Source organism: Benincasa hispida, chromosome 9 (assembly GCF_009727055.1).
Source record: "Benincasa hispida cultivar B227 chromosome 9, ASM972705v1, whole genome shotgun sequence".
Classification (NCBI taxonomy): Eukaryota; Viridiplantae; Streptophyta; class Magnoliopsida; order Cucurbitales; family Cucurbitaceae; genus Benincasa; species Benincasa hispida.
The window spans coordinates 27,577,532-27,599,464 of record NC_052357.1 but is presented as its reverse complement, the minus strand read 5'-3'; the positions used below and the strand labels follow the sequence as shown (position 1 = coordinate 27,599,464).

The following is a 21,933-nucleotide window of genomic DNA, read 5'->3' as shown; positions in this document are numbered from 1 at the left end:
GAAGGATTCTAACACGTGTACAACTGATCGTTGTGCATTTTTTGAAGGGATTGATTGCGTAACAGAAGGAATATTCACTTGACCATTTCCGGAGCTTTCATAATAATAAAGTGGGGACCACAAGTCAGAGAGTCAAAGCTGAGCCTATAAATAGCTCCGGCCATTCCACTGAGAAGAGATACTTGATACGGGCATATTTTAATATTTGTATATTGAGAGAGAGACTGGTTTGAAGAGCCTGATCGGAGAATATCCGGGAAGATTTAAGAGACAAGGTCAAGAGGTGAGTCTCAGAGAAAATAATCCTCGTCGTTGAAGCTCTGTGTCAAGGTCACTTCTATCAAACGAGCAAGCCTGAGAGGGAAGCTCTTCTCTTCATCCATTCCATACACCAGCAAGCAAATCCATCGTTCAGATTTATGTCAAGACGTTGGCACTCTTCTGTATTTGTTTCTATCTCTTTATCAACCATTGTATTCATCTTCTTAATCTATCATTCATACCATGTATCAGACGCTAAATCTTAGTATTGAATGTCATGATCATTTCCATCTCCATCTTTCTGTCTATTTCCGTTCATCCGTAATTCGCTTTCTCCACGATGTTTTCTTAGTCTCTTGGTAATTAGCATGAATCTAACAAGTAAATTAATCTGTGCTAAAGAAATAAATATGTTTTGCTAAAGCATGCTAGACGACATTTTCACCTGTGAGAGCAGAAGTGAAGATGTCATTCCTCCTGTCGAGAGAAGGTTGGAAGAATGCGTTAACTAAAGCGAGAAGTACTTCTAGAGATGGAAGTAACCTTGCGTTCATTACGTTCATTCCTGTTTCACCACAGAGATGTGGGAACACGGCCGATCATTGAGAGGTGTACACCAAGGGAAAGCGGAACCGCAATTATATCTTTAACGCAATTAATAACTTGTGATGTTTATACTTGTTATCTTTTCTATTTCTATTTCATACATAAAGACTTGCCACCGCATACCATGACCCTTTGTATAAACTTCACAGTTAGTCTCAAACTCAGTATCATGTATCAGTATCTTGTATCTTGTATCATAATAGCTTAGGTTTACTTTTATTAAACATTACTTTATTATCGCAACTTTACTTTACCGCACAATTTTACTTTAATTGAAAAACCCTTGGTCGCATATATCACGAATGTAACGCATTAACTAAGCAATCCCTATGTTCGACCTCGGATCACTTCAAGAAACTTACGTTGGAATTATACTTGGTTTCAGCGCAAGGAAACTTGTGACAACGCATAGCATACTACAAGCATTTAGTTAATAACGCATACATCTAGAAGTAGTATCGCATAAAGTATGAATAAGCATATCACAGCATCCACATTCCATTTCCATCCCAAGTCAACAAGTTTATGGCAACATGAGCTTGCATGATTTACATTCATCATTATCCATATTTGTCCACAGTAAGTTTGCTCCTAGGGCTAAAAAATGTGTCTTTGTTGAGTATGCTCTCCATCAATGGGGCTACAAATGTTATCAACCGTCTTCTCGAAAATACTTTATCACCATGGATGCCACGTTTCAAGAAGATGAACCTTTCTTTCTCGTTACTCCTCTTTAGGGGGGGACTTCAAATGAAGTGGCGAACACATCATTCACTTATTCCATTCTCGTAGACTTGTTTCTTGAACCCATTCCTGACACTAATAATCCTGGCGCACCCATTCCTGACAATCCTACCCTTCCTACAAACCAAGTTCCTTGGATAACCTACTATCGGGAGAATCTATGAAAGGAAATAGTTCCCCATGCTACTCCACCGGAAGGTGTTCAAGAGTCAGAACCAGAGCCAGTTCAAGGTAACCACACTTTTGATAATAATAACTCTGTTGAAAGTAATGCAGTGAACACTGACGATGCAGCGAACCTTGGCAAAATTAGGGAGGATGAGAGTAATGAATTTCCCCCTGATGATGTTCAGGAGACTGAAAATGTGTAACAAATGAATACAGAGGAAAAGGGTAACAAGACCAGTGAGATTAATGCTACCCTAGACTTACAAATTGCTCTACAAAAGAGAATAAGGTCCTGCACCAAGTACTCTATGAAAAGCTTCTTATCTTACAGTAGCTTGTCAACAAGATTCAAGGCCTTTGTCATTAGTCTAGACACCGTGACAATTCCGGGAAATGTGTACAAGGCTCTATAAATTCCTGAATGGTGAACTGCAGTTATGGAAGAGATGCGAGCCCTCAAGACCAACAAAACATGGGATCTAGTTACTCTTCCTAGAGGTCACAAAACAGTCGGGTGCAAACGGGTGTTCACAGTCAAGTACAAGTCCGATGGGACTCTCGGTAGATATAAGGCCAGATTGGTTGCAAAAGGATTCACTCAAACATATGGGGTGGATTACTCAGAAACCTTCTCGTCGATGGCAAAACTCAACACTATTCAGGTTCTTCTCTCTATTGGTGTAAACCTAAACTAGCCTCTCCATCAGTTGGATATAAAAAATGTGTTTCTAAATGGTGAGTTGGAAGAAGAGGTTTATGTGACCCCTCCTCATAGGTTTGAAGCACAGTTTGGGAGTCAAGTTTGTAAGTTAAAGAATTCTTTGTATTGTTTGAAACATTCCCCTAGAGCCTGGTTCGATCGCTTCACCATCTTTGTCAAAACCCAGGGGTACATTCAGGGTCACTCTGATCACACCTTATTCACTAAGAAATCAACACTAGAAAAAGTAGCAATGTTAATGGTATATGTTGACGATATTATTCTGTCAGGGAATGATTCTATAGAAATTGACAAGTTGAAACAGAAGATGGTAGAAGAGATTGAGAATAAAGATCTTGGTTCTTTGAGGTATTTCCTAGGCATGGAGGTAACAAGATCAAAGGAAGGAATCTCAATGTCTCAGAGAAAATATACGTTAGACCTTTTACAAGAGACTGGGATGACTGGATGTAAACCTGCAGATACTCCGGTTAAGGTTAGCAGTAATCTGGTAAACTCAGTAGACGACGTTCCAGTGAACAAGGAGAGATGTCAATGACTTATAGGGAAGCTGATATATCTCTCACACACCAGATCTGATATTTCATATGCTGTCAGTTTGGTAAGCCAGTTTATGCAAGCCCCGTATGAGAGACACATGGAAGCTGTTACCCGAATTCTGAGATATCTAAAGTCAACACCTGGGAAGGGCTTGATGTTTAGGAAAAATGATAGAAGATGCATCGAAGCCTACACTGACTCAGACTGGGCCGGTTCCGCTACTGACAGGAAGTCAACCTCGGGGTATTGTACCTTCGCTGTCTCTTATACACATCTAGATGTGTAAAAGACACAGGGGAAGGGCTTGATGTTTAGGAAAAATGATAGAAGATGCATCGAAGCCTACACTGACTCAGACTGGGCCGGTTCCACTACTGACAGGAAGTCAACCTGTCTCTTATACACATCTAGATGTGTATAAGAGACAGGCTGTATACAGAGCTATGAGCTTGGGTATCTGTGAGGAAATTTGGTTGAATAAGGTATTAGTAGATCTTTACCAAGAGAGTCATGACCTGATGAGACTCTACTGTGACAATAAGGCTGCCATTAATATTGCTAATCACTCTGTTAACCATGACAGAGCGAAACATTTTGAGATTGACCGACATTTTATCAAAAAAAAAAACTAGACAACAGTAGCATTTGTGTTCCCTATGTCCCATCCAGTCAACAGATTGTGGATGTTCTGACTAAGGGGTTACCTAGACAGACGTTTGATACTTGTATTAGCAAGTTGGGCCTCATTGATATTTATGCCCTAACTTGAGGGGGAGTGTTGAAATGGTGTTTTAGCTCTAAGGGCATTTTAGTCTTTTCCTTAGTGTCTACTGTCTAGGGTTTCTCTCAGTTTGGTTATTTATACTTGTCCTGTGTTGGGTACTGTGTATCAGAAAAATTAGAAAGAATAAAATTCTCTTATCGTGGTTTTTCTCCTTGATCTAGGGTTTTCACGTAAATCTGTGTTTGTTTCTTCTCTTCTCTTTTCAATAAAAGGTTTAGTGAAAACACATTTGGATAGATGTTACTTGGAAGTTCTATTATCTTGTATCTTTATGTTTTTTACATACATGTTGATGTGTTTTAAAGCAACTAGAGTTGTTCTTCTTTTCAAATTGATTTTCAAATTAGCTCCCGAATTTCACCTTAGTTTTTTTGTTTAATTTTGTTTTATTTGGTTAATTTAAGAAGTTGTTTACTAAAGTTTTTTGGTCCATAAAGGCTATGTTCTTATGTTTCTTTCTATCGATTAGCTATTAGTTATAAAATTTATCGATTTGGTTCATTTAAGGAAGACGTTAAACTCGATATTCTTGGTGAAAGACTTCTCATTTTGATTCATTTGTTTTTATGCAATCTGATAATCTTCTTTCTATATAGTGATGGAGATGAGAACTAGGTTTTATGGAGGGAACTGATGATGCATGGAATCTCAATGCTAATACAAGACTGATGATTAATGTTATGAGGGTCTATGTTTCATTTAAGGTTTCTTGCCAATTTCTTTGAGAATTAGTTGGTAAATCTTAAAAATCATTGTTCGTAGTTTGAAACTAATTAGGAGAATTCAAGTTAATTCTTAAGTCTCTAGTTTATTCCAAAGTGTTGGAGTGCTATGACTATCCTGCTATTATGGTAGTCATAACTTAATTAGTTGTTGTTTAGAGTTTCTATTGAGTTATGATGTATACTGGAGTTTATTTTAGTTCAGAAGTTTTGTTACCTTGTTATTTCTCCATAAAGGAGCAGCAGAAAAAGAAGGCGAAGGATCAAGAACTCCAAATGGATCACAAAGAGAATGAAGCAATTGAGCTTGTTTTATTTCAAGTTTTGGATAGTTATGTCTATTTGGTGAGTAAATTATGCCTTGTATGTCTCACAGAAATCAAAGTTTTTAGCTCTGATGCGGAAATCTTAAGCTTTCTGTAGACTTCTTTTGAGAATAGTCAAATTTGAAGTAGTTGTTAGCACTTTAGTTGATTTGTATACTCTTGAAAATTACTATATCATGTTTTGGATTTTTGTGCATTCGTCGTATCAGTATCTTCCCTTTGTGAAGGGTTTTTTTCCCCTCATAATATACCATAATATACCAAAATGATGAGAAGGTAGTTTGATAGTTGTTGTACTTTAGAAAGCTTCTTAGTCTATTTAAAATATGCTTAAAGTTTAAGCTTTAGGGCACTATTGACCTTCCTTTTATGTTTTGGCTCCACCCATTCTTCCATTCTGTTTTCTTATTGTTTCCCTTCTCCCAGGTAAGTTACAAGTGAATATAATGCACTTGATTTTCTAAAGGTAGTGTATCTTGAATTATTCTAGTTTTTAGTTTCCTTTGGAACTTTAAGAATGCAAAGAACTTTGAATGTTATTATTATCATTTTCTGGAACTAACGTATGCATCATGTCTCATATTTTGATGGACATGAGTGAATGATTAATCTCTCTTTTGACTGTCAGATTTAATTCTAATTTTCATCTGTACGGTCATCAATTCTCAAGGTAGAAAGATATATAATTTCAACCTTTGCAAGACCCATCCAAGTAAGGTCTACCTTTGATTTTTTTAGAGCTTAGAAATTGGGTCTATATTTTTCTTATGGGTTGTCTTCCATTTATTCAACTATTGAGCTTACTAATTTTGCAAGTGTAACAAAGGAGTAAAAATTTGGTATTGTAGCCTCTTTATGTATTTTCTTTAGGATCTCTAGATCCAACATATTATATATTTGAGCTTTGTGGTTTTTTTTTCTTCTTTATATCTCAAAAAGAGACATTTTTTCTTTCTTTTCTTCTTTAGATGTCAAAGTATAGTTTTGATCTTTGAAAAATGTATGACTCGTGGAAGGTTGTTGGTAATAGCTTTGGACTAATTCAAACCCTCCAAAGTAGACATCCAACTCTCTCGAACTTTAGACTTTCAAGCTCTATGTATCAATATCAATGTAACTTGTTGATAGTTTACTTAGTTAAACAATTTATCATTTTCTTTGTTGTAATACATATAATATTATAATATATATATATATATATATATATATATAATATTTAATTGACAGAACAATGACAGACATTTAATATCAGACAATTTTGACAAAAAGTAAGTGAAAAACCGACATTAAAGATAATGTTCAATGTCCGTTGAAAATTGATATTGAAGATAACTGGCAATTAAAGACTTTTTATAACACGATCTTTGATGTCATTTGTCAACCGATATTATACCCCTATAATGTCAGTTTTAAACCGACATTAAAACCCAGTTTTGTAGTAGTGATTTTAACCTAAAACGAGTTCATACATTAATTAATATAAATAAGTTAAAATATTAATTATTAATGGTTTTTATTTAACCTAGTATTTAATGAGTAACTAAATATATTTTCAATCATATTTTGAAAATTTGTTTAAATTGGAATTTGATTTATGAAGCTGCTACCAAACACTTATCTAAAAACATGTAATACAACTCTATTTTTATTGAATCCCTTGTTTTCAAATTTTTATTTTCAAATTGCCTACCAAACAGGCCCTTAAATTTTAGAATCCATACCAATGGAGATAATTGTCCACACTTATATACCCATGATTATTCTCTTCTTTAACCAATGTGAGATTTTGTTTGCACTCCTAACAATTAATGCATCTACTATTTGTTCCTTTTGTTAACAAGATCACCTTCCTGTTTGTATAAACAATACTAGAGCATTGATCTCTTTTTGAAATTGTGCACTAGAAGAATTTCGGGCTTTAATGTTGGTTTTAAATCGACATTAAAGATAATATTATTAAAGCACTTTAATGTCGGTTTTAAACCGAGATTAAAGGGCTTTAATAACACTATCTTTAATGTCGCTTGCAACTGAAGCCCAAGAATCAAATGAAGCCTTTTAAACTGACATTGAAGCTCAGAATCTGTCCGTTTTATCAATTAATGTCCGTTTTATTAAATTCCGTTGTCGCATCCATTTTTTCAATCAAAAAGTATAACATGACACATTATCGAACACTGTGGCTATGACATATTATTTATGTATGGATTGCAAATCCATTACATTTAATCCATAAATTCTGCTATAAAATTATAATTTAAAAGGTCGTACAATAATTTAGCCCTTGAAAACACAAATTACAAGTAATACAAACATTATGATTTTACAAACATTATGAGTTTACTGTCCCTCTCCACTTGGTATGTATGGATCCCTTCATAATTCTTCTTGAACAGACCCTCCCAGCTTCAGTAGTGTCTAGTTATAGGCATCTTTGTCTGACCACTGTTGTTCAAAGAATCGCAAACAAAAAAGGTTTAAGACAAAGGAGAAAACAAAAATGTGATCAGAATTCATATTCAACTAACCATGTTTATTGGGAATGTGTATAAATGGTACATTCAAAGAAAAATTCTTGTAGTGAATGTGTACATTCAAGAAAAAGGATTGAAAGTGAAAATGTGATCCATCGTTTAGTTCCTGCATCTATTGCTTAGCTCCAGCACCCCATCGTGTAGCTCAATCGTTTAGTAAACGATAAACGATCTCGCTCTCAATGATCTCACGCATAGCCTATCATTTAGCTGCCGCACCCATCGTTTAGTACTGACGCCTTATCGTCTAACGCATCCACCTATCGCTTATCATTCCACCTATTGTGTAGCACATCTGCTCATCGTCTAATGCAGCACGACTACCGTCTAGCGCTCACGGCCATCGCGTAGCGCCATCGTGTAGTGTATCGCTTAGCACCCGCGCATCGCTTTAACACTCAACACTATCGTCTAGTGCTATCATCTAGCGCTATCATCCAGCTTCTCCGCTTATTGTCTAGCGCTTACACTGATCGTGCAGTACTTTGCCTATCATATAGCCCAATTGTCTAGTGCGTCACTCCTCATCGTTTAACACCGCATGCATATCTACACGATCGTCTAGTGCGTCACTCCTCATCGTTTAACACCGCATACATATCTACACGATCGTCTAGCGCATCTGCTATATGATCGTCTACCTCATCGTTTAGCTCCCCGCATTGCTACATAATCGTCCAGCACCCGCGTACACGATCGCCTACCTCATCGTTTAGCTCCTCACATTGCTACACGATCATCCAGCGCCTGCCTACACGATTGCCTACCTCATCGTGTAGCGCCGCTCAATTACTAGACGATCGTCTACCTCATCGTTTAGCATTGTTCATTTGCTATACAATCGTCTACCCAGCGCCTTGTGCTCAACATTTTGTTTTCATTGCTCTTGCTCACGCATACCCAATGCATGAGAAACTCTTGGCAATGCCTCTTGCCAATACTTCGGCCAATCATGCGTTCAACCTTAACATTCCTTTTATCACCTGCTTAAGTAGGGAAAATAGAAATCTGGGTTTTACATTCTGTACTTGAACTTCAAGTAATTCAACAAATGTATCATATACAACAAAACCATTAATCAAAAATTTCAAAAGCTATAGACACATAAAAAAGCCTAAATCTAGGAGCAGAGAGATATATTGGAGTGAAACCGAAGCTGGTTTTCATTGATACATTTACAAAAATAGTTGAGAGGCGTAAACATAAGAACAAAAATTGCTGTGAGATTAAGAGAAGAACGAGAAGAAGAGCATACTAATCTGGACGGCAGCACGGTGGACAAAGACGAACGATGGCAGATCTGAAGACATATGAAAAATAAAACTACGAACGACGACGAGGGAAAATCGAACGACGAATAGCGGCATACACCACGTGAGAATATGAACTTCAAATCTGGAGACATATGATTAGCGTATCAAGTTTGGGTGTTTATCTATCAAACCGAGAGTATATGACACAGAAAAATAACTGAAGAAGGAGCAGCAGATCTGGGCTGTAGTGCTTCGACAGAACGAGTAGCAGATCCGGGCGACTGGGTGCAATGGCGTGGGTTAAACGACGAACAGACATGCACGGAAACCAAATCTACACCACGACAGACTCTTCACCCACAATCGATGGACGAATGGCAAGGGTTTGTAAGAGAGAAATGAGAAAGAAAAGGATTTGAAGAGGGAAGTGTGAGAATGAGAGAAAAAAGAAAATAGGGGGAGAGTGAAGAGGAAAAAATGAAAAAAAAAATGGGGGGAAAATAGAAAGTAAGAGGATAAATTAAGCAAGTCTTTAATGTCGGTTTAAAACCGACATTAAAGGTACCCCTACAATATTGGTTTAAAACCAACATTAAAGATCTGCTTTTTTAAAAAAAAAAAAAAACAAAACCAACATTATACATCCGATTTCACTTTTTTCAACCGACATTAAGGTCCAAAATTTTTGTAGTGGTGCAATCTCTTTTGAAATTGCAATTTAATTTTGAGGTATAATTGAAACTTAAACCTAAAAAATTCAAGAGTATTTTGTATAACTTAACAATATATCAATACAATCATAAAAATAATTGTACTAAAAAAATCATAAGGAAAAAAAAAAGAGGATTGAAGATGTTCTATTTCATATGTTTAGCTGAGATAAGGCTTTTGAAACCTACCTAGCATGGAGCCATTATAAAATATGGATATCTTTATTTTGGTGGTGGGATTTCTTTGAGCACCATTCTCTTCTTAATTTGGGATATTTACCCTATAATATTACATAGATCAAGAATCAAATCATACTGATCTAAATGAGGAGAGATAAATATTAATATGTTTTATTCTGATTTTAGAAAAATGATTTTTGATTCCTTAATAAATATCCTAAATATAATTTGGCAATCTTTTTAAAGTTTTTATTCAAATTAGAAAGTTCATCAAAATTAATTGATTCCTTTAATTGATAATTCCAATTATAATTTGGGTAAACTAAGAAACTACTTTTCAAGGAAATAATTAATATCTTAATAATTATTTAAGACATTTCACGGCTTTGTCCAAGTGTGCAAATAGGTCAACAGTATTGTCACATCGTCTTTGGGTTAAAACAACCCAAAAGTACAAAATTGTCTTGATTAGAGATGCACAGTAACCGATCGAAAACTCATACCCTTCAAATTGATTTGCTCGGAAAAAACTTGAACGGAAGAAAGTAAAGGAGCGAGAGAGATTGTGATAGAAAATCAATCGAGTTGTGTCTCAGTGTCAAAAAGGCTTGCACCTTTTATGGACCTTGAGGGCCAACAGAAGATGATGCAAAGAACGCTCGACTAGACAACATGTAAATCTGCAAAATACGTGGAACCACTAAACATGCACGAGCGCGCAGAAGACTTGATCGGCACCCTCTCATCGCGACACGTGGAGCGTTGAATGAAAAATAATAAATAATAATTAATTAATTAATAATAATTTTTTTCAAAGGAATAATCATACTCGCCAAAAGAATATGAAGTGGAGTCCACTTCCCAACCTAAACAATGTGAGATTCTTAAAAACAATTTTTCTTTTTAAAATTCAAATTTTCACCCATAGAAATTGTGCAATCTCTTTTGAAATTGCAATTTAATTTTGGGGTATAATTCAAACTTATACCTCAAAATTTAAGAGTATGGTGTATAATTTAACAACACACCAATTATACAATCATAAAAACAATTGTACTAAAAAGATCACAAGGAAAAAAGAAAAGAGGATTGAAGATGTTCCATTTCATATCTTTGAGATAAGGCTTTTGAATCTACATAGCATGGAGACCATTCTAAAATATGGATATCTTTATTTTGGTGGTTGGATTTTTTTGAGCTATCATTCTCTTCTTAATTTGGGATACTTACACTATAATATTACATATATCAAGAATCAAATCATATTGCTCTAAATGAATGAAGATAAATTTTAATATAATTTATTCTGATTTTAGAAATGATATATCAAAATTATCCGATTCCTTAATAAATAATCCTAATTATAATTTGGTAAACTTAAAGCTTTTATTCAAATTAGAAAGTTCATCAAACTTAATTGATTCCTTAATTGATAAGTTCCAGTTATAATTTGGGTAAACTAGTAAACTACCTTCAAAGGAAATAATTAATGTCTTAATATATGTTATGACAAACAAAATGGACAATTAAAGAAAGTGTAAACAATAAATAATGACACGTAGATTTACATGGTTTCATGAACAATGTGTTAGCTATATCCACAAACAGAGAGAAAGGAATTTGTTATTAAACAAGAATATCAGAAAATACAGATGTAGACCTTATATTTGGTTATTCGCAACGCCAGTTAACAAATTCAAGGCACTCCAATAATGTCTCTGACTAGTATTTACTTTGGCCTCAAGATTTATTTTCCAATACCTAACATATGTGAATGTGATTAATAAAACTCTTTTATTTTGTATTCAATGTTTAATATTTTTTAATCGATAAGTATAGAACCATACGATCAACTTGATTATAGTTCAATTGATGAGATATACATAAAAGTTCCAACCTCAATCCCAAACACATGAACCCAAAAACAAATGTCATAATAAAGATATTTCTAAAATCATGATTGAACAACTTTGTTATATTTATGGAATAAAATGCATGGAAGGATAAGCCTCTCTTCTTACACATTTTGGACAAGAAATTAAAGACAAAAAGCCAGAAAAAAAAATATTAGATAAAGAGTCTCTCTAAGGATATTAAACTCAATTTTATTGTTTAAAAGAAAATCTTATCATATAATTAATTTGTTTTAATCACCAAAGTAATCACTTGTGTATATTATCAAAATTCTACATTATATGTGTTGTTCGATGAGTAGCTTAACCTTTAAAACTAAATTCCAAAGATCTCTTAATCTCCATAATAATTAAAATAATTGGGTTGAAGTTAACCATGAAACAATAATAAGGGAACTTTCAAAAATAGAAAAACAAGAAAATTATTTATATAACATAACAAAATTTTAATTTTCTTTCTATAAATAGTATGACATTTTTTCAAGAGTTGTTTTTAAATATAAAAAAAAAAGAATCAAAATATTTATAAAATATAGCAAAATTTCAGAATTATCAATGATAGGTGTTGATAGACACTGATAGTCTATTAGTGATATTGATAGACACTGATCAACATTTATCATTGATTGTTCTAAAATTTTGCTATATCTTGTAAATATTTTTAATAATTTTTTCATTTGAAATAATTTACTTTTTTTTTTTTTATCTGTGAATATTTCTCTACTAATAATATCAATAATAATATAATCGAGTTATTATTTGCCAATTTCCGAGAAGTTTGCTATTTGGTGTTTGTTGATTTTTCTAAACTTTGGGGATTTATCCTCACTTCCATTTATTGAAGCAAAATAACTCGTTTGAATATGTTTATCTTTTTATTAATGTTTTAAATAATTAATTACGGACTTTAGAGTGGAAAATACAAATTTATATCATTTGAACTATGCTAGCTCGTGCAGACTTTAAATTTCTTGTTATTTGAGTTTGATTCAAACTATGTTTATATGTTTTTTAAATTGCTCTCCATTTTATATATAGTTTGACTACAATTTTTAAACTATAAACGCGCCATATTAAAATTTAGAAAAAATATCGATTCATATCCTCAAATTTTAGGATTTGTATTAATTTAAATCTTAAATTTTTTTAAATGTATCAACTTCTATTAGATTTCATTTGGAAAAACTTTATATAAAACTTATAATTGTATCAATTAAACACATAAACTTTCATAAATGAATAAATTTAGATTCTTAGAATTTTCTTTGATAATAGTCCATGCATTTACTCTAATCGACAATTTTGTAAAACTGACATTTGAAAAAGTCTACACACAAAATAGATGTATTAAATTCCTAAACACTCAATTTTATATCTAATAGGTTCTTCGATAAATTCTAATTTTTCATGAAAGCAATTGATTGATTAAATAATTAAATTTACATCTAATAATGAAGGATGAAACTTTAAATTTTGTATCAAGTAAATCTGTGAATGTTTAAAAATTCAAGGTTTAAAGACTAAATTTATAATTTGAAGGGTAAAATATATTTTTAGTCCCTAGTTTTTTAGCGTAGTTTCTATTTGGTCCCTAGGTTTTCAAATGTTAACATTTGGTCCTCAAGTTTTGACTTTTGTTTCAACTTAGTTCCTAAGTTTGTTCAAAATGTTATAATTTTACCCTCGAGATTTGAGTTTGGTTTCAATTTAGTCTTTAAGTTTCAAGATTTTACATTTTCAACCTCAATTATTCATTAATTACTCACTTTTAATCATCGAAAACTTAAGGACTAAATGTGTAATATTTTGAAACCTAGGAACTAAATATAAACTATATCCAAAACTAAGGGACCGAAAAGGTATTTTCCCCTAATTTGAAAGGTCAAAGATTAAATACACACAAGTTTGAAAGTTGAGACTTAAAATTTTAATTACCCTAAAATTAATCATGTTATACAAAAATAATATATTAATAATCAACACAATGTGTGAGAGTGGCCATGACATGTTAGGATTGGATGCGAAGTACTAAAGTAAAGTGTATAGTTCAAGGAGCACCCATAAATTGATCGACAATAGGAATTGTATAGGCAATATATGAGGGGATTATGATCAAATAAATGAGACTACCAAGATGTTGTCGATAGAGAACGAGAGATCCTCAAGAGCGATACTAACAAAGAGTGTTAAATGAACATTCAGATCTAATGATGTCAAAGACATGACATAATCAATAATATTAGGGTAGGTCAGGAGATCATAAGCAATACTTGGCCTAAGATAAGTAATATTAATTAGACAATATGAAACGTCAAGACTATGGAACTATCTGAGTGGTCTCAAATCTTTCATCTCAAAGCGGGAGTGGAAGAGTTGGTGGCTTGTTTGAGTGGTATTGTAGGCTTCTTGTGAAAAGTGTAAGTTATTTTATAATTTTGTATTATCCCTAGGCAACTAGGCTATCAGACTCTTTCCTTTCTTATGTCATTCTCTTCTGTGGTTCATCTTTTTTATTTTTTTATTTTTTCTCTTTCTATTATGTTCAATTTTCTCGATGTGAACAGTTCTTTCCCTCGTGGTATTTAAAGAAATCAGTGGAGAAGAAAAAGAAACACTAGAAAAAGGATGGTGGAAGTGAAAGACAACGAAAGTTAAAAAGAAAACATATCGGGAGTTGAGCGTTTGTGCTTACATCCGTAGTTCTAGAGATAAAGCTAAGACGATTATTTATTAGGTACTTCTTAAGTAATCTAATCGATTGTTTTTTTGAACTATCAATCATGCATGGTTGTAGAATGATCACCGTAAATAACCAAACAATTTAACACAAGTATTCTTTAATTCGTGCTACTCGGCAATTCATGCAAAGGTCATATGTATGTTACAGATTTTCGTCGCGGAGCAACCGACGTTGTTCCCAAGAAGAGAAAAGTGGAGTCGTTACCAGTCTTGATTTAGAAGTTGTGACTAAGCACCCACAATATGCCACATTGATTCGCAAAGAAAATATAGGATTTGGACTTTTTCATGCAGGAATTATCATTTTACAATACTCGTTTAATGAACGAAGTTTTATTTTTCTCGTGTTATTAAAGAGAGATCTTTTTGTAAGAATTTTTTTGTTTTGATTTTTTAAATCTCCATATTTATTAATCATTAATTTTATATATAATGAATATATAGTAATTATGAGTGGCGCTCAAAGGGCATTACATAATTTTATTTAAATTTAGTTTGACATTCTAAAATTAATTCATCACCTCACAAATACTAGGACAGTTAACATCTTCACCACTAAATTTCTGTGGTCAGAAAGTTTTTAAAAGATTTTTTTTAAGAAGATTTTGGTTGATTCATTTAAAACTTCTGAGAAAAATATTTGTGTTGTTTTGATGGTTTATTTTGAAAACAAATTGCAAAGGAAAAAAAAGGATGTAAATAGAAAAAAATCTATGAAGGCCTGTATTATTTCATTTCAATTTGAATTTGGTTATTGATCAGGATCCTCGCTAAATATTCATGACGAGGATCCTCGACAATTCAGTGAAGAAGTTCTTCGTTTATTTTTATACTTCGAACTCTAATCTTCTTCTTTTTTATAATATGAGTCACTTTTCTATTGCATTTTATTAACTATTGTACTTCAACATCTTAGATGTTACTTTTTTTGTATTGTATTTCCGTGTTTGTATTCTATTGTTATTAACTTGTATGTTAAATTTATCTATATCCTAGATTTTTTTAAAGAAAAAAAAAAATGTATCTTTAACGTATCAGTTTCCTCATTTTTTAGAAATATATATATGTTAAAAAAAATACAAAAAAATGACGCATTCTTAGACGTATCTGTATCTTAGTTTTTTAAAAATTGACGAATCGCCGTATATGATCGTATTCGTATCGTGTAGCTGTCTCTGTGTCTGTACTTCATAGTGTATAAACTTTCGATATTAAATTTAATAAATCTAAAAAAATGTTTAAAAATGAACCATTTCATTAACACAAAAAAATTATTTGTCTTTATTTGAATCTTAAATTCTAAAATCTTTAATTAATAGATACAATATTTTTTAAAAATATCCAGACACATACACTTAAATTTAATACCTAATACAACATTTAATTTTTAACATTTAATAGGTAAGAGATTTATTGAAAGCAAAATTGATATTTTTGAGAATCTATTAGACAAAAAATCACGAATTCATGCTACTAAAAAAATTAAGTTAAAAAATTATATATAGACAAATCTAAACGTTCATGTGCAAATTTGTGCACCTAGTGTTATGAATTTCTAGTTTCGCCACTAGAGATGTAAAAGAGAGAAAGGGAGAAAATCATGAGACATTATAAGAAATCTAGCCTTTAGCGATATAATTAGTGATTATTATAATATCATCGCAAATATTAGCGACGATTTTCAATTTTCGTCTCTATCAATGCGGAGAAAAAATAATAAGTCACGAAATTGCCTATTGCAACTAAATAGTAAACCGTCGTAAAAAAGTAGCGACTATCCATAAATATGTCCGACAAAAATACATTTGGACCCAAGTGTTTTTTAATCAATTTTGTTTTTTGAATGTATTGTTTGGATTTTATATTTATATTTTTGTTTTCATTTTTTATTGATTTCTGGATTACGTCTTCAATCCATTGTTCGAGTATCTTCATTCTCAGAAATGTCTTTATGCTCAACATTACACAAGTAATTTGATTAATGAGGTAATTAGTAGTTGATTGAAGAGATTAAGAAAAATCAAACTTAAACTTAAAGATGATTGAAGAAAATAAATGAATTGATGGGGTAATTAAAATTAACACTGCAGGCTGATGACAATATAGATGGCTATTAAAAAAAGAATTTAAGTAGGAACATTTTTTAGGAGGAGGTTTTGTTTCAATTACATTATAAATTCTCACTTTAAACTTGCAACTTGTTAGTGGGCTTTTGGATCAGATGTTGTAAGGCCCAAAACTCTTCTGATGGATTAATCTATAAAAATTAAAAAAAAAAAAAAAAAAAAAGGATACCGATTGTATGATGGATGAGCTGCCACGTTACCTTACCAGATGGTAATTATTTTCTTCCAGCTTATCTTTCTTCTCAGCTCGAGTGACAGCTTACTGATATACCTTTTATTTTCAGATATCTCTCTCTATTGCTGTCTGTTCTTTGTTTCTTTCTTTAGGGTTATGAGTTTGAACTCAGATTCTTGACTTCAATTGTTGGGTAAAACAACATGCAATTTCAGAAATGAAAAGAGAAGAAGAAGACGAACTCAAGGAGGTATAGTGGTTCGATGATTCTTCACCTACATCCACTTTAGAAACAATCTTCAAGACTGTTATTCATCCTTCAAGATTTACAATTTCAGATTCTACAGAATATGAGTATTAACTCTCTAACTCTCTCTCAAAATTTTATCTTCTAAGTGTATTATCTGTTACATACTATTTATCATAGAGGTTTTGTTCTATTTATATCAGTTTATTACAGATAACAGAAATAACAAGAGTGCTCATTTAACAACTTTAGTTTGTTGTAACTGTTTAACAGTTTCTAATTGTATGGTTTGTCTTTGGCAGGAGCTGGAGCTGAGCTTGGAGACAGGAGCTGGAGCTTTTTCATTCACCTCAACACATTTGCCTCTTGAAGCAAAAAACTCCTTGAAGATCTTTGTCGTGAGGTAGTTATTTTCCCTTAGTTAAATCTACTACTTTGAGTAGTTTTAAATAGTAGTCGAACTTAGGTCTTGGTAGAGGTTTAGTTAAGAAATCTGTTGCGTTGTCTTCTGTTTAGACCTTCTGTATAATAATTGTTCCTTTCTCGATAATGACTCTAACAAAGAAAAGTTTTACATCAATATGCTTTGTTTTGTCATGGTATTGTTAGTTTTTGGTTAAGTGAATTGCATTTCAATTATCACATAGTAGTTCTACTGATTCTTGTGTGTGACCTAGCTCTTTAATTAAGCCTTCTAGCCAAATTGCTTCTTTGATTGCTTCTGTTACTGCTATGAATTCAGCCTCAATAATTGACAGGGCAACTACTGATTGTATGGTAGACTTCAAGCTTATAAGGTTCCCTCTTAACATAAAGGAGTAACCTATTAGGGATCTCCTTTTATCACTGTCTCCTGTAAAATCTGCATCAACATACCCTTTTAGAAGTAGACTCATCAGGATTTATGTATAATAGTCCTCCATCCACTGATCTCACTAGGTATCGAAATACACATTTCGTAGCTTCCCAGTGATTTTTTGCCAGGGTTACCCATGTACCTGCTGACTAAACTTGAACTGTAGGCTAGATCAGGTCTAGTGCACACCATCAAATATATGAAACTTCCAATAGCATTAGAATAAGGAACATTTGACATAGTTAGCTTCTCAGTTGGGTCTTTAGGGAGTCCTTGGCAAATATTTTGAACTGTTGACCCATAGGTGTAGATACTGACTTAGCATTGGACATATTAAACCTATCTAGCACTTTTTGAGTATACTGTTTCTGAGATAAGAATAGGTCTCTCCTACTTCTTTGCCTTATGATTTCCATACCTAGGATTCTTTTAGCTAACCCTAGGTCCTTCATTTCAAATTCAACTTTCAATTGATCTTTGATATCATTTAGCTCAGTCATGCTTTTCCCTACCAACAACATGTCATCAACATATAACAGTAGGTAGATTAGACTACCATTTGGAAGCTTTCTGTAGTAGACACAAGGATCATATAGTCTCCTAACGAAATTTATTTTGCTGATGAAGATATCAAATCTTGTACACCAACATCTAGGAGACTGTTTCAGTCCATATAAGGACCTTTTTAGCTTACACACAAGTTCTGTCTTCCCTTGAACCTCAAAGTGCTTAGGCTGCTCTATATAAAGTTCTTCCTCCAAGCTTCCATGTAGGAATGTTGTAGTAACATCCATCTGTTCTAATTTAATATCTTTACAAGCCACAATCGAAAGAAGAACCTTAATTGATATGTACTTAACCACTGGAGAGAAGAACTCTATATAATCTACTCCCTCTTTCTACTTGGCAACAAGTCTGGCCTTATATTTCACAATTTAATTGTTTTCTTCGAAGTATTTCTTCTTATAAACCCACTTACAAGGAATAACTCCTTCGCCAAGTGGTCTGCCAGCAGCTCCCAAGTTTCATTCTTGTAAAGAAAGTCTATTTCACTCTTCATTGCTACAAGCCATTCATTATTCTCTTTACTATTTAGGGCTTCCTCAAAACTGCTAGATTCTTCACCGTCATTATCAACAGAATGATAAGAAATGCAATCAACACTTGCAAATCTAGAAGGAAGTCTGGTGGTCCTTCTTTCTTTGTCCCTAAAAAGAAGATAGTTTTCTAGATTTTCAATTTTTCCTTCAGATCTAAATTCATAAGTGCTTGGGATATCTGGGTGTTGTACATGTCCATCTATAGTAACAGTGTTTTCAATTCTAGGATGAACTTCAACTTGTGAGCTGGAAGGAAAATCGAACTGGTCTTCCTTGGTTGGATGCCTTGTTGTTTCAGAGTCCATATAGGACTCATTCTTTTTAAAAGATTACATCTCTGACGTATTTCATGTGTCAATGTTAAAGAAATACGTGCCTGATCCTATGCACATACTAGCAGCACAACCAGTACACCTCAAAGAAGATTTATCTTACGAGGAAGAGGCCATCGAGATTTTAGACAAAAAAGACCAAGTACTCATAAATCAGACGATTCCTTTGGTTAAGGTACTATAACATAATCATGGAATTGAGGAAACAACCTGGGAACCTGAAGAGCAAATGAGGAAGAGATATCCTCAACTTTTCAAATGACATATCAGGTAAATTTCGAGGACGAAATTTCTTTTAAGGGGGAGATGATTGTAAACCCCGAACTCTAGGTTTCCTAGATAAGCATGTTTAGCCAAAGGAATATTATATTACGTATTTATTAAGTAGCAATTCATGTTTATTTATAGGGATTATGAAGGAAGGGAAGGAAAAACATATTAAATGAGGAAACTCATTTATTGGTTTGGCTGGAGGCACTAAGTGTGGGGTGACGTGGCAATCTAATCTTTGAACTCGGGAGGCGGCAGGAAGATTAAAAGGAAGAGAAACTTGAAAAGCTTGGTTTCGGCAATTGACATGAGTAAATTTAGTGAAATTGGTGTCATTTGAAAGCTAGGAGAATCTAGTTTTCGAGGTTGTCTTGCCAGAGAAAGATTGTGGGAGGAGAAGAACAAGAAGTGAAGAAATTACAGAGGAGGCAGAATCTCGGATTATCAGGGTCCGAGTTGAAGATTGGAAACTCCAAGCCAAACTATAAGGAATTTTCAGCTGAAATTAACTCAATTCTAAACAAGTTTGTAGAAGGAAGTTTCTTCAAAAGAGGTTTAGATTTTGAGTTATGATTTTTAAAGTTGTAACAGAGAATCTATACATAAGCAGACAGCTGCTTAGGAAGAACAAGCACACAGCTCACCGTGGAGAGCTATAGCGAGATAAGGAGAATAAGGATCTCGTTTATGAAGAAAATCTCGCTAATTTTGTGCTGAGGATCTCGCTCAAGAAGGAAATCTCGCTAGGAATTGGGCTGAATCTCGCTGATAAGGTGAGTATCGCTAGGATGAAAGTTTGCTAGGAAAAGCTTGATCTCACTCATGAGGATCTTCCTCATGAGGAGGATCTCGCTCATGGGGATCTCACTCATAAGGATGAATTCACTCATGATGATTATCTCGCTAGCAGTGTTGTGTTTGTTGATGGAAGTTCCATTAGTAAATGAATTATTTGAGGTATTTTGCTAAGAATTCTAAGTAATTTAACCGGGAATTATGTCCTTTCAAGCCAAGAAGAGCTAGGAGAGGCGTATAGACCGTTAAGAGCCCCGACGAGCTGTGAGTGATGAAATGAACTTAATACTTTCAATACTTGTGCATATAAGGCCAAGTAAGTTGCAGTGATGCTAATGATGAATTTATACTTCCTCAAGCAACAAATGGTTAAATGAATAGCTTAACGTATCTCTCCCGGCTTATATATGTTTAATACAGGCCAAGGTATGTTGTGAAATTATTACAAAAGTTAAGTTTCTAATGTTGAAATATGCTTCCTAGAGGAAGGCTATGATAGAATGAGTTCTTGTGTAAATTACATGCAATGAAACTTAAATTGATGTGACGAAATAACCCGATACTGAAGGACATGAAGAAGGTATTTGGGTAATAGTACCTAAGGTATTGACGGTACTTAGAAAACTCCATGAGAGATCGAAGTATGGGTCTCTTGGCCGGTACCTAAGGTATTGACGGTACTCAGAAAACTCCACGTGCACGTAGGTAGTTAAAGGGAGGCCGAAGTATGTGTCTCCTAGGCCATGCACCACCGAAGGGAGGCCGAAGTATGGGTCTCTTGGCCGGTAATAGACGTTGAGAGTTAGAGCGTTGTCGGCTCGTTCTCAACTAAGGAATAATGTTGTTTAATGATGTCTAAGAATGATTTAAAGCTATATTTAGAGACAGTTGCTTGAGATACTGATTAGTATATTTACATGTTTATAGTGATGTAAGGCATGATGTAATACGATTCTATAGTCACTCACTGGGCTACTAGCTCATAGACTTCCTGTGTTTCTTTTTTTTTCAGGTAGCGGTCATATTCCTCAAGGTTGATCCTGCTGCTGCTTGTCACTGAAAGACTCGGCTTATTAAGAAGACTTAGGTTGATGATCTGTTTATGTACACATGTTTTGAGAGGGACTAGGGCTTTGTTAGAGTTGTTTGGGACCATCTGTGGATATTTTTCCCTTAGACGTTATGTCATGGCTGTATGCTTATGTTTATATAATATTTTATAGAATCTTAAGGTAGCATACATTATTAATGTTTAATAGGTTGGCATTTAGATTAGAAGGCTAAGGTGGTGAGTGCTGGCAGCAAGGCTAGTAACTACTGCGGTCATATCCTCTTTCAGATTAAGAGGGTAATCTGGGAGGGGGTGTGACATTATATGTGTCAAACCATCTATATTTGAACATAAAAACATGTCTTCTGTTCGCCTATTGAAAATCCAATACTTCGTCTAAGACATCGTTAAAATTATTATCAACACTTTCATTACCGCTGATCTCTCCGACCATTAGGATGCCACTATTTTGTGTAGCCGGACGACTATCACGCTCTACAATGTGAAATCATCCCCCATTAACAATGCATCCATTGTAAGAGCGCACCTCAAACGAAGGTCCCATTGTAAGTGAAAGGAAATCATTAGATAGATTTTTTAGGTTGTATGTCCTAAAACTCGTAGTTTGTAAAAACATATTCTATTAGTAATAAAGATGTTATTGATGTTTATTCAATAAAGTTGTTGAATATGTATGTAAACCTCGTAATCCATTTTTCCTACTTAACTATATAATGGGCATGCTATGAAAAGACTAAGGATATGTTAAAGTAAATTTGT

General features: G+C 33.6%; 1 long non-coding RNA gene across 1 annotated transcript; it reads left to right on the top strand.

Moving 5' to 3' along the window:
* Positions 1 to 16,557: 16,557 nt before the first annotated feature.
* On the top strand, positions 16,558 to 21,569 carry LOC120086175. The gene is made up of 3 exons (XR_005484158.1): positions 16,558 to 16,856; positions 17,052 to 17,152; positions 21,115 to 21,569. It is a non-coding gene; the product is annotated as an uncharacterized LOC120086175 (long non-coding RNA).
* Positions 21,570 to 21,933: the final 364 nt, after the last annotated feature.